The sequence below is a fragment of the Microtus oregoni genome, unplaced genomic scaffold (assembly GCF_018167655.1).
Source record: "Microtus oregoni isolate MIOR12 unplaced genomic scaffold, Mior012 000003F_ref0000135, whole genome shotgun sequence".
In the NCBI taxonomy this organism is placed as follows: Eukaryota; Metazoa; Chordata; class Mammalia; order Rodentia; family Cricetidae; genus Microtus; species Microtus oregoni.
In genome coordinates, this window is record NW_024543062.1 from 13,476,867 (window position 1) to 13,489,876 (window position 13,010).

Genomic DNA, 13,010 nt, shown 5'->3' on the forward strand with positions numbered 1-13,010 from the left:
CACCCACACACACTGGCGCACACACACACAAACATGAATACAAAAAAGGAAAAAAGGAGCAGCTATCAGACACCTCCACCCTGTCCCACTGCCTACTCATGTCATCCACAGAGGAAGAGGGTTCAAGGGTCCCCCGTTAAGACTGAACTGTGATTTTTCTCAATGGTACTAGCTGAGTTCAACTATTTCTTTCTCTGTGCATTTGTTTTGAGTCAGGGTAAAAATAACATGGATGGTCAATTGGTTGATTTAGACACAGTCTCACAATACAGCCCAACCTGGCCTCAATCCTCCTGCCTCAGCATCCCAAGTGCTGGGAGTTACAAGCCTTGGCCACCATTCCTGGCTACTTAGTTTCTTTCTATAAAGCCTCTACCCCACACTCTCAGCGAAGGCTGGGTTGGTGGCAATAGTCACTTTCAGGGTCTGAGGAGAGGTAACATTTTGGTGAACAATCCTAAAATGGTTTTTAAAGGTGCCCCAGCTGTTTCTGTTAAACCCCAAGCAAGCTTCCACAGACTCTAAAAATGTCACCTTTCTGAAGCCACTCAGCTCAGGGGCAGCCTTGGCATTTCCCAGGACCCCCTGTATTGCTTAGAGAAGAAGCAAACAAACCCCATGACCCAAGCCCCATGGGTGAATGCTGAACTAGGCACAAGGGAGCTGCCTGCCTAGAGGCCTGAAGGGTAGAGTCAGACTTCAGCCAACACCTCACAATGCAGAATTAGCAAATCAAAACCAGCTCTAGGAGGTGGGGACTTCACTCAGTGGTAGAGTACTCCCTGTATATGCATGCATGGCCATGGTTTCATCCCCAGTGATGCAAACTTAAAAACCAGGGCTAAAGAGATGGCTCAGTGGTCAAGCCAAGTGTTCGCTGCTCTTGCCCGGAGAACCTGAGTCTACTTCCCTGCGCCCATGTCAGCTAGCTCACAACTGCATGTTAACTCCAGCTCCAGGGAGATTCCATGCCTCTGGTCTCCAACACCACACACACACACACACACACACACACACACACACACACCGATATATATATAAAAAAATAAAAAATTGATAAATAATAAAAAAACAATTCACATTATGCTTGCCACCTTACATAAATAAATAAACAAATAAATAAACAAACAAATAAAACTGTTAAATCGCCCCCTCCAACACTCCAACAACGCGGACAGCAGCCGGAGTCTTGCTGTCCTGTTGGAAGGGACAATGTGTCATGCTCCACCCTGTAAGAAAATTCCACACCAAACGGCTTTACAACCTCTGCTAAGCTCTGATTCTGGTGGTTTTGTGTGTGTGGTTTGTTTGGTTGTTTTTTTTTTAAGTTGATCTTTGCAACTGGGAGACAGCAGTTAGATGCAGAACACGAGTCTCCCCACGTGCAGAAATACTGTGGTATCGAGCACACGCACGGGGGTTAACACAGCCCCCGGTTCTTTCTACAGGTCTCAGGAACTCCGCAGCCCAGGCTGCACCTGGCCACTGCAGATGTAGTTAATACCACAATTTACCAGACTTCACAGCCACAGACCACAGGGTCTCTCGGGTGCTATGTTTTGAACCCAGGAATGTCTCCTTTTTAATGTTTAAAAAAAAAGCAAAAGAAAAAAAAGAATAGGCTGGGGCCTTTGGGATGGCGCCCCAGTCTTGGCACCTAAGGAAATGCATGCAGACACCGCTTCCCCTGGAGCTAAGGAATGAGGCGCAAATGGGATCTTACAGGCTCCTGGTGCAAAGGAACAGCTTTGAGAAGAAACGCCCCGGATGGGGGCCGAAGGTGCACGTGGCCCGCACTGTGGAATCAAACCGCAGTGCCGGGTCCCGACTTAGCACCACCTGCCAGTGGGTCGAAGCATCCTGGGGACCTCCAGAGCCCTGAGACAGGACTAGAACTACCTGCTGCTGCCCAGGCGCCCTCAGACCAAGTCTGAGGAAGTTCACTCCCCAGAGCGCTGGTCTGGAGAAGCTGGGCAACCCAGCAAACCTGTCTTGCACTAGAGAGGCAGTCTACCTCTGCCCTGGATCTGGATTAGTTCCAAAGCTTGCCACTCGGGGTCCCGGTGGGACTGCCTGGAGCCTCTAGGGTCACCCCATGCGTTCCAAAACCACCGATCCTGCCCAAGGGGGCGAGCTTCAGGGACAGGGGACTGGAGATGGCGTGAACCATACCTCCCACCTCCCCCTATAGATCGCCATGACTCCAGCTTCCCGGAGACCAGGAAGACACCAAGGACTCCCACTTAGACTGCTATGCAGATCGGATCCCTGACACCCAGAGCTCCCTTTCCCACAATCTGGACGTCCCTGGGGGACGCGCAGTCCGGTAGCCACTGGCACCCAAGACTCCACGAGCTGGCACAGTCCCGGGATCCCCAAGAGTAAATCCAGGCCCTTCTGCAATTCCAGCGTCCCTCACCCACCCTAAGCATCAAGAGAAATCGAGGTGGCACGGGTGATACCCCGGCCCTGAGAGGTGGGGTGCTTAAAGCCGGGCCAACAGGTCCGGGAGGCGCTTGTGGGCAGCACACCCGCCCACTCCGAGGCGCGCTAGGGTAGGGGCATCCGGGAAGGGACCATGGAAGCAGCGAGGGAGGCAAGGATGCAGGGAGGATGCGGGATGAGGACCGGGAGAGAGCAGCACTCACCTCTCTTGGAGCCCGGGCTCCGCTGCCCGGCTGCCCAGGCACCTCCTCCGAGGCCCGCAGGGAGGGGGCGACGCGAAACCGAGCGCTCAGCCTGGCGCTCACACGCGTCCCCGCGCGGGCATCCTTCCTCTCTGCCGCCGGCTCCCACGGCGTCCCCCACTCCGGTTGGGAGGCAGCTTTGCCCAACCCAGTGGCGCCCGGGTACCCCGTGCAAGTCTTTCCTTTGAGTCTGCTGATCTTTGCAGAGCCCGCGGTGATCCAGGCTGCTCCTTCCGACCCTGTCCTTGTCCTCGCCTCCCGTCTAGGGAAACGTGCGCCCCGCACCCCCTGCACCGAGCTCGCCTCTACCCCTCCCGCGCCCGCTGGCCGCGCGGGCTCAGCCCATGTGCGCGGCTGCCTCCTCGCTGCGCCCCGGAGCCCAGTGGCCGAGGCCCCGCCGGAGTTGTGCGCCCCAGAAACTCCATGCAGCTCCGGCCTCCTCCCCAGTACCTCCCCGGCTCCTCCGAGGAGAAGCCTAGCGATCTCTAGCAAAACGATCCCCTTCCACTCTTGCCCTATTCCTCCAAGCCTGGTTATTGGGCTGAATTGGCCATCCCAGTCTCTCCCGATTTTCTCCTGGGATTAGGGAGCTCCCACCCCCACCCCCCAAAGCCTCTCCAATGGCTCCCTCCGTTTCCAGGCAGCGCAACCTGAGGAACGCCTCGGTGCGCGCGCACTCTCCCTCTCTTTCTCTCTCTCTCTCTCTCTCTCTCTCTCTCTCTCTCTCTCTCTCTCTCTCTCTCTCACACACACACACACACACACACACACACGTGCACGCTGCATACGCAGGCAGACACACGCGGGAGGTGGCAAGCTGCAGCTTAGCAGCTGACCCTCCTTCCTCTCCACCCCAAAGAAGCTGCCCACGTTCACTTTCGCCAATTGCTTGTTTCTATTAAACACCTCAACCCCAACCCAAGCATGCCCACCCTCCCCTTAACTCCTTCTTTCCCGGTGCCCACAGTTAGACCAGGGTCACCAAAATTCATGGGGGAAGAGGTGTCGGCGGCAGAAAGGCTGCTAGTCAAAACTGGGATGAGAGCAAAATACTGCTGGTCATGCCTTCACAACGTCTAGGAAAGGCATAAGCATGTCCACCCAGCTCTCATCCCACATCTCTAGAGCCTCAGAAAACGCAGCCCGTCCCCACTTCTACCAAGGTCATAGTATAGATTTCATAAGAAACAATAGGCACCTTGACACAAGGTGTGGGCTGAAAACTTCACAGATGGTTTGCAGCCTAACCTGGAGTTAACTTCCTTCGAAGTCTACACCCAGACAGGATTCTGGACCTCCCTTGCCTGGTACTTGAGGGACAACAATTAGCTTCAAGTTACCACTTAGCTTTCCAGGAGGCCATCCAAGTGTCCAGCTCCCGACAAGACAGTCTTGCTACCAATGGTAGTCTTACCAAAAATGATCAAAGTTCCAAGCGCCCCCACTGCCCCCCCCACACACACGCAAAAGGCTCCCATTGCCCCTTCCTGGTCCTGGTAGGGTGAGACAAGAAAGATCCACCACCACGCTGGTGCTAGCCAATCTTTCCTGCCATCACCTTTCTGCCCAAGCTTCCAGGGTCTTACTACTCCCTACAGGGACCATGAATCCCTGCTCAGCAGCCCACACTATCAGAATCAAAGACGTGGGAGACATTCTTGCTCCCATCAGGAACAAAATGGAAAAAGTCATCCTTAGCATTTCACCCAAAAAGCTTAGTCATCAACTCTCCATTGGCTGCTCCTGCTGCCAAGGGAGTTTGGGCACTGGGGCTGCCAGCCAGTCCCACCAGTTCCTGAGGATCCCCTCCCCTGTCTGTGCCTCAGTTTTTGAGTCCCCGAGGTGCTTGCTATTGTGGCACACCTTTGACATTTAAGATTTCTTGGCACTCTAGATGGTGATGGTGCATGCCTTTAATCCCAGCACTTGGGAGGCAGAGGCAGGCATTTCTCTGGGAGTTCGAGGTCAACCTGGTCTACAAGAGCTAGTTCCAGGACAACCAGAGCTGTTACACAGAGAAAACCTGTCTTGGGAAAAAAAAAGGGGGGGGGGGATTACTATCTTTTTATGTCCCAATTTTCCCTCCCAAATTGTCTTGTAGCATTATTGAGAAACTCTCTCTCTCTCTCTCTCTCTCTCTCTCTCTCTCTCTCTCTCTCTCTCTGTGTGTGTGTGTGTGTGTGTGTGTGTGTTTCATTGATATGTATAGAAGGGATTTCCATTGAAAGCGATAAATAAGCCAGGTGTGGTGGACATCTGTCATCCCAGCACTCGGGAAGTGGGGGCGGAGAATCTGAAATCTGAGGTCAGTCTGCCACTACTGAGTTTCCAGGACAGCCCTAGCTACTATGTGAAGCCCAGTCAAAAAAAAAAAATGGTACCGCATAGAGTGGGGGAAATCTCATCACATCTCTTTGCGTGAGGGTGTGTGGATGTATATAAGCATGTGGAGGCTAAGAGGACCCCACAGACGCTACTTCTCAGTTACCATCCACCTTGGTTTTGAAACAGGGTCTTCCATTTTCACTTGTCAGCTACACACTGGTTGGCTGGAAAACTCCAGGGATCCCTGTCTCCACCTTCTTAGTGCTGGGATTACAGGTGTATACTGCCGTAACCACGCAGTTTTTTGCATGAGTTCCTGGGATAGAAGTCAGGTCCTCTCCTGCCTGAGAGCTGCCATGTGTCTATCTAGTGGGCATCTCCCTATGTAACCGGTCCATGAATTCCTGCGATCACCCTGCCTCAGCCTTCTGTGTACTAGAATGGCAGGTGTATGTCAGCACTCCCAGCTGAGAGCTGTAACCATCTGTAGATCTTTTAAGAAATTGACTTTCAGGATGGAATGCAGGTCACCAAAGCACAGTGACAAAGCTACACACACACAAACACACACACAGAGAGAGAGAGAGAGAGAGAGAGAGAGAGAGAGAGAGAGAGAGTGTTCCTGGCAGGGGGTGGGCATGAAGAATCAGTAACATGACCAGAGTGAAACACACCTGACAAAAATTCTCATTCTGTCCTCCCCACTGCCTATGGACAAGTTATTTGTTCTTTCTGAATCTTGCCGTTCTCATCTGTAAAATGGGAACAATACTGGCATCTAGCCCTTTAAGGTCGTTGTAAAGGTTAAATGCCACCCTGTGAACTAACCATAAACTAAGAGTCACTCAACGCCAAGCCTAGAGTAAGCGTCCACAAACCTTACCCTGGGCCCATCTGCCCCCTCCTCACATTGTCCCAGAGTTCACCCTGGGGAACCAACGACTTTATTGGACCTACTTAAAAAGCATGAGTGAGGGGGTAACTGACAGGACTGTGGGGGACCCCAAAACATTCATAGCAAGGAGTCTTTACCAGCTTAAATGATGATTTCCCTATAACTATACAAATGGAGCCCCCATTTTAATTAACTCTCCCTAGACCATACACTCTAGGACAGTGGTTCTCAACCTCCTGGTGCCGTGACCCTTTAATACAGTTCCTCCATTGAGGTGACCCCCAACCATAAAATTATTTTCATTGCTACTTCATAACTGTAATTTTGCCACTTTTATGAATCATAATGTAAATATTTTTGAAGCTAGAGGGTTGGTGTGGGGGGGGTGTGACCCACAGGTTGAGAACCACTGCTCTAGCACTTTTGAGATCCCATAGACAACCCAAAGCTTGGGCCAAATGGCATACAAATAGCCCCTGGGAGCAGTGGTTGGGAATCTCAGAAGAGAGTTCAATGGCCCTCCTGGAATGGAACACCGGCAGTTAACAAGCACACTCCTGCTCACGAGCACAACTGATCTGATTAAGAGGGCAGCTGTTTTGCACATGTTTTACAAGTCATGTTTTACAAGGAGTTAACACACATCAAAGATGGGACCTGGAGGGAAGAGGAGTCAGGGACTGCCTCCTCGGGATACAAAGACATCAAGAACTGGAGGAAAGTAGTAGACTTTGGGGATCAGGGTGAAGGTGGCATTTCTCACTGTCCTCACCAACTGCAGCTATGGCAAGAGCTCCAAGTTAAGGCAGAAACTGGGCCACAGGTCTGGACACTTGTTTAGCTTTTATTGTATAAATAGAACATACATTAATGTGTAACATACACACACACACACACACACACACACACACATTTTCTAGTAAAGTAAGGGCTGGGGACTTGGCTAAACAACAGAGCCTCGAATCCCCCAGTGAGGGGCCGGAGTGTGGGTTAGTGGTAGAGCACCTGCCTAGAATCCCCCAGTGAGGGGTTGGGGTGTGACTCAGTTGTAGAGCACCTGCCTAGAATCCCCCAGTGAGGGGATGGGGTGTGGGTTAGTGGTAGAGCCCCTGCCTAGAATCCCCCAGTGAGGGGCTGGGTGTGACTCAGTGGTAGAGCACCTGCCTAGAATCCCCCAGTGAGGGGCTGGGGTGTGGCTCAGAGGTAGAGCCCCTGCCTAGAATCCCCCAGTGAGGGGCTCAGGGCATAGCTCAGTGGTGGAGCAGCTGCCTGATATGCACAAGACCCTGGCTCCATCCCAGTCATAAAGAGATGTTTTGCCAGTTACAGAATGGAGGCTGAAATCAACACAGAACAAAATGAATGGCAGGGACTTGGTTTCATCACACATTTGAAGCTGCAGTTAGCACTGAGCATTGTCCCCAGTCTGTAGAAATACAGCCCTGAAGGAGAGAATAACTTCCTTGCTTTGCCTCGCTTTGGGATTCTGTGGGGTACATGCGACACCAGACAGTTGGGACAATCTCAGCAAACACTGCACGATTGGGACAGTTCTCCCTCTTCCGTTGTTTGGTCTTATTTTGCTTTCCATTGACTGGCAGATCTACTCACAGTACTCCAGACAATCAGGAGCAGACAGCAATGAAGGGGTCTACCAGGCTCTGAACAAAGTAATTGGAAATTTTAAAAAAGCAAACTCAGACCATGGAAATGGACTACCCAATAAAGGCATTTTAGGACAAGTCTGATGACCTGTGTTCAATCCCCAGGCCCAACAGGGTAGAGGACAAAAAAAATCTGACCCCTAAAAGTTATCCTCTGACACACGTTATCCTGACACACGTTATCTTGACAACGTTATCCTCTGACACACGTTATCCTGACACACGTTATCCTCTGACACACGTTATCCTGACACACATTTTCCTCTGACACACGTTATCCTGACACACCTTATCCTCTGACACACATTATCCTGACACACGTTATCCTGACACACGTTATCCTCTGACACACGTTATCCTGACACACGTTATCCTCTGACACAAGTTATCCTGACACACGTAATCCTGACACATGTAATCCTGACACACGTTATCCTCTGACACACGTTATCCTGACACACGTAATCCTGACACACGTTATCCTCTGACACACGTTATCCTGACACACGTAATCCTGACACACGTTATCCTCTGACACACGTTATCCTGACCCACATTATCCTGACACACATTATCCTGACACACGTTATCCTGACACACCTTATCCTCTGACACACATTATCCTCTGACACACATTATCCTGACACACGTTATCCTGACACACGTTATCCTCTGACACACCTTATCCTCTGACACACGTTATCCTGACACACGCTATCCTCTGACACACATTATCCTGACACACGTTATCCTCTGACACACGATATCCTGACACACCTTATCCTCTGACACACATTATCCTGACACACATTATCCTGACACACGTTATCCTGACACACGTTATCCTCTGACACACATTATCCTCTGACACACATTATCCTGACACACGTTATCCTGACACACGTTATCCTCTGACACACGTTATCCTGACACACGTTATCCTCTGACACATGTTATCCTCTGACACACGTTATCCTGACACATGTTATCCTACACACATTATACTCTGACACACGTTATCCTCTGACACACGTTATCCTGACACACGTTATCCTCTGACACACATTATCCACTGACACACGTTATCCTCTGACACACGTTATCCTGATACACGTTATCCTCTGACACACGTTATCCTGATACACGTTATCCTCTGACACACGTTATCCTCTGACAAACGTTATCCTGACACACGTTATCCTCCGACACACATTATCCTGACACACGTTATCCTCTGACACACGATATCCTGACACACCTTATCCTCTGACACACATTATCCTGACACACATTATCCTGACACACGTTATTCTGACACACCTTATCCTCTGACACACATTATCCTCTGACACACATTATCCTGACACATGTTATCCTGACACACGTTATCCTCTGACACACCTTATCCTCTGACACACATTATCCTGACACATTATCCTGACACACGTTATCCTCTAACACACATTATCCTCTGACACACATTATCCTGACACACGTTATCCTGACACACGTTATCCTCTGACACACCTTATCCTCTGACACACGTTATCCTGACACACGTTATCCTCTGACACATGTTATCCTCTGACACACGTTATCCTGACACATGTTATCCTACACACATTATACTCTGACACACGTTATCCTCTGACACACGTTATCCTGACACACGTTATCCTCTGACACACGTTATCCACTGACACACGTTATCCTCTGACTCCCATGCGTGTGCCAGAGCACAGGTCCTGGCGTGAACATGAGTTTTAAGCAGGAACCTGTGGTGCTGTGACATGACGGAAGTCCTCAGTGTCACGCCCAGATCCTGCCCCCTCTTTTGCCCTCACTCTTTGTCTTCATCTCTTGCCCTCTCCCTCCCCACCTCTCTGCTCTGATCCTGCTTCTCTTATGGCCAGATTCGGTCTGCTGGCCGTGTTCAGTCATCTTTCTCGCTCTGCTCCAGACCATTCCAGATGCCTCTGGCTGTGCTCTCCTTTGTGTTTATAATAAAAACCTTCATACCATGGAGCGGTCATGTCTTCAGGTCATACACTCAGGAGGTCATCAACACTGGATTCCAAGTAGGAAACAGGAAGTGAGTTTGTCTAGATGCTTATGTAGGGAGAGATTAATTAAGAAGCTACTCGGCTTGCAAAGGTAGCTCGGTGGGTATAATGTCTGCTGCGCAATAGTGAGGACCTCAGTTCTGATCCCCAGAGCCCATGTATCATGTCTGTAACCTCAATGAGACTCCTACCATGAGATGGGAGACGAAGACAAGAGAATTCCTGCAGGATCACAGGTCAGCTAGCCTGGTGTACACTGCAGCTAGCAGCAGAAGACAGACTCTGTCTCAAAAAAGACAGAAGGCTGGGAACTCTTGCCTCCACCTTACACAAACACAAATGTATATGTGTCTACATAAATACACATGAAGACTGTACATTCACACTTACACAAAGTTTATGTACTTACACAAACACACATGAGAACCATACACATATACATACGCACGCAGATGTATATGCACATACACAAACACACATGAAGACCATACACACACAAATGTTTATGTACTTACACAAACACACATGAAGACCATACACACACAAATGTTTATGCACCTATACAAACACACATGAAGACCATACACACACAAATGTTTATGCACCTACACAAACACACATGAAGACCATGTACACACAAATGTGTTTGCATTTACACAAACACACATGAAGACCATACACACACATATACATACACACAAACATACATGCACCTATACAAACACACATGAAGACTATACACACACACAAATGTACATGCACCTATGCAAATACGCATGAAAGCTGTATTTAAATTTTTTTCTGGTTTGGTTTCTGTCCAGTTTTCACTTAAGATTATTTTATTTCTATTGATGTACATGTGTTTATATGTTTGTGGTGCCTGAGGATACCAGCGAGGATGTTTGGTCCCCTGGAGCTGGCGTTACAGACTGTTGTGAACCACCCAACATGGCTGCTGGGAACTGAATTCAGGTCTTCTGCAAGAGCAGCAAGCACTCTTAACTGCTGAACCAGCTCCTCAGTCCTGTTATGTTCTGTCCTTTTTAACTTAGGGGGCATGCTCACACATGACACACAGTGAAGGTCAGAGGACAGCTTGTAGGAGGGGTTAGTTCTTTCCTTCCTCCATGTTAGTTCCATGAGACTACTCTGTGACAAGACAGTTAGTGAAGGGGCTATATGAGCACAAATGCAGACAATTTTTTTAACTTCTAAAATAGTGTCATAGCACATACCAGGAATCCCAGTGCTTAGGAGCCTGAGGCAGGAGGATTGCTACAGTTGAGGTCAACTTGGGATATATAGCAAGACTGTGTATACAAAACAAAGAAGAAGTAGGGAGGGGAGGAGAGAGGGGATGTGGAGAAAGAAGAGGAGGAGAAGAGGAGAAATGGGGGGATGCTGTGGGAACTCCTTCAGCCAATAGCCTTTAAGACACTTGCCCACTTGGGGCATGGTCTTATGCACTATAAATGCAGACAAAAAGCATGTGCAGCCCTCTTAGCTGCTGGATTCAGTTCCAGTTCCCAGCGCACGCAGAGGGCTGCAGATCACTACCCTTTCTGTGAGTTTATCCCCAAATAAATAAACCTTATTATACTCCATTTTGGGTTATTGTGGAACTCTTTTATACACCAACAAATTGGCACCCAGCATGGAGCCCAAACCCATGACCCTGAGTTTAAGAGTCTCATGCTCTACCGACTGAGCTAGAGGGAAAATCCCACATCATGGGAAGGAAGAGAAGAAGAGGACGAAAACTTATTACATACCTTAAGACTGCGTGAATTCCTTCTCCTCCTCCCTCAACCACCCAAGTGCTGGGACTATAGGCATATGCCCTCACTTGCAGATAGAAATGCTTTTCCTAGGTGCATCTGGAAGTTTTCATCCATGCTCACATGGTGAAGACTGTTTTCCTTCACCACAGCTTGAGGTCTGTGTTACAGTTCCAGTACCAGCATGCTTGGCACGGTATTAATTTCAGTGGAATAATAAATTCACACATTCAGCCTTCTTCTCAGTAATTAAAAAAGGGAAACAGAATCCATAAATCCAAAATGACATAGTGATTGTGTGTTTTTGCGTATATATGTGTTGTATGTGTACAAAGATATGCTTATACATGAGCCCATGTGTATGCCCATGGAGACCAGAGAAGGACACCAGATGCCCTTTCTCTCTCTCTCTCTCTCTCTCTCTCTCTCTCTCTCTCCCCCTCTCCCTCCCCCTCTCCCTCTCCCTCTTCCTCTCCCTTATTCCTTGAGGAAGAGCAGCTACCAGAACCTGGGCCTCATGGGAGATTTTTGCCCAGGGAAGTCACGACATCCTGGGGTTATATGCACACATGGGAACACGCCTGGCTTTGTTACCTGTATGCTGAACTCAGAACTCAGTTCCTGCAGACATTGCTGCCCATTGAGCCATCTCTCCATACTCCCCCCACCCCACCCAGTCCATATTGTTTCTAAAAAAAACATCATACAGGGCCAGTGAGATGGCTCAGTGGGGGGAAAGTGCTCACCATGCACCATGCAAGCCTATTGGCCTGAATTTGATCCCTGGAACCCTCATCAAGGTAGATGGAGAAAACCAACTCCACAAAGTTGTTCTCTGACCTACAGACACACACACACACACAATGGCATGAGTTCATACATGTTGCACACAATTACAATAACAACAATAAATTTTTAAATTTTAAAAACATTTTTGTAAAGGAGGGGACGAAGGAATAGTGGGTTTTCTTGTGGAAGAAGGCATTTTACTTTTTGATTGCTTTTTTGGGGTTTTCTGCATGTGTGTTTGTTTTTGCTTTTACATGCAAGGGGATTCAGCAAATTAATGTACAAGACATAATGGAAATGTAGAATCATTATTTTTCAACCTCAAAAGTAGTAACTGATGTATGCAAAAATTATCCATGGATGCAAACATCATGGGTAGGGAGTTACCTACTGGCTATCTATTGCTTAAAGTTCTCTGCTGCAGAGTTACTTTTACATTGTCTAATGGTTGGGAAGAAAGAGAAGAGAGAAGGGGAGAGAAAAAGAGAGAACAGGTGAGAGTATTTGTGTAATCTCCCAAAGTTTAAAATGCATGGGTATCAAAAAATAAAAATAATTTCAAAACAGTGATGGGGCTGGAGGGTTAAAAGCACTTGCTGCTCTTCCAGAGAACCTGAGTTCAGCTCCCACACCCATATAAGATCTTACTACAAAAGCCTGTATGCCACAAAACTGGAAAATGCAAAAGAAATGAACATTTTTTTTAGATAAGTACCATATACCAAAGCTAAACCAAGACCAGGTGAACGATCTAAATAGACCTGTTAGTCGTGAAGAATTAGAAACTGTTATCAAAACTCTCCCTTCCA

General features: G+C 48.6%; 1 protein-coding gene across 3 annotated transcripts in view; it reads right to left on the reverse strand.

The window, feature by feature from the left end:
• The window catches only part of Caln1 (calneuron 1), a 474,660-nt gene that overhangs the window by 379,132 nt on the left and 82,518 nt on the right, over window positions 1-13,010 (reverse strand). The window contains exon 1 of one of the 3 annotated variants that reach the window (XM_041647537.1): window positions 2,649-3,296. The exons of the other annotated variants lie outside the window; for them this stretch is intronic. The gene's annotated coding sequence lies outside the window, so the exon portion shown is untranslated. Of the gene's footprint in view, window positions 1-2,648; window positions 3,297-13,010 lie in introns of those variants that run through there. 3 annotated transcript variants of the gene reach the window in all.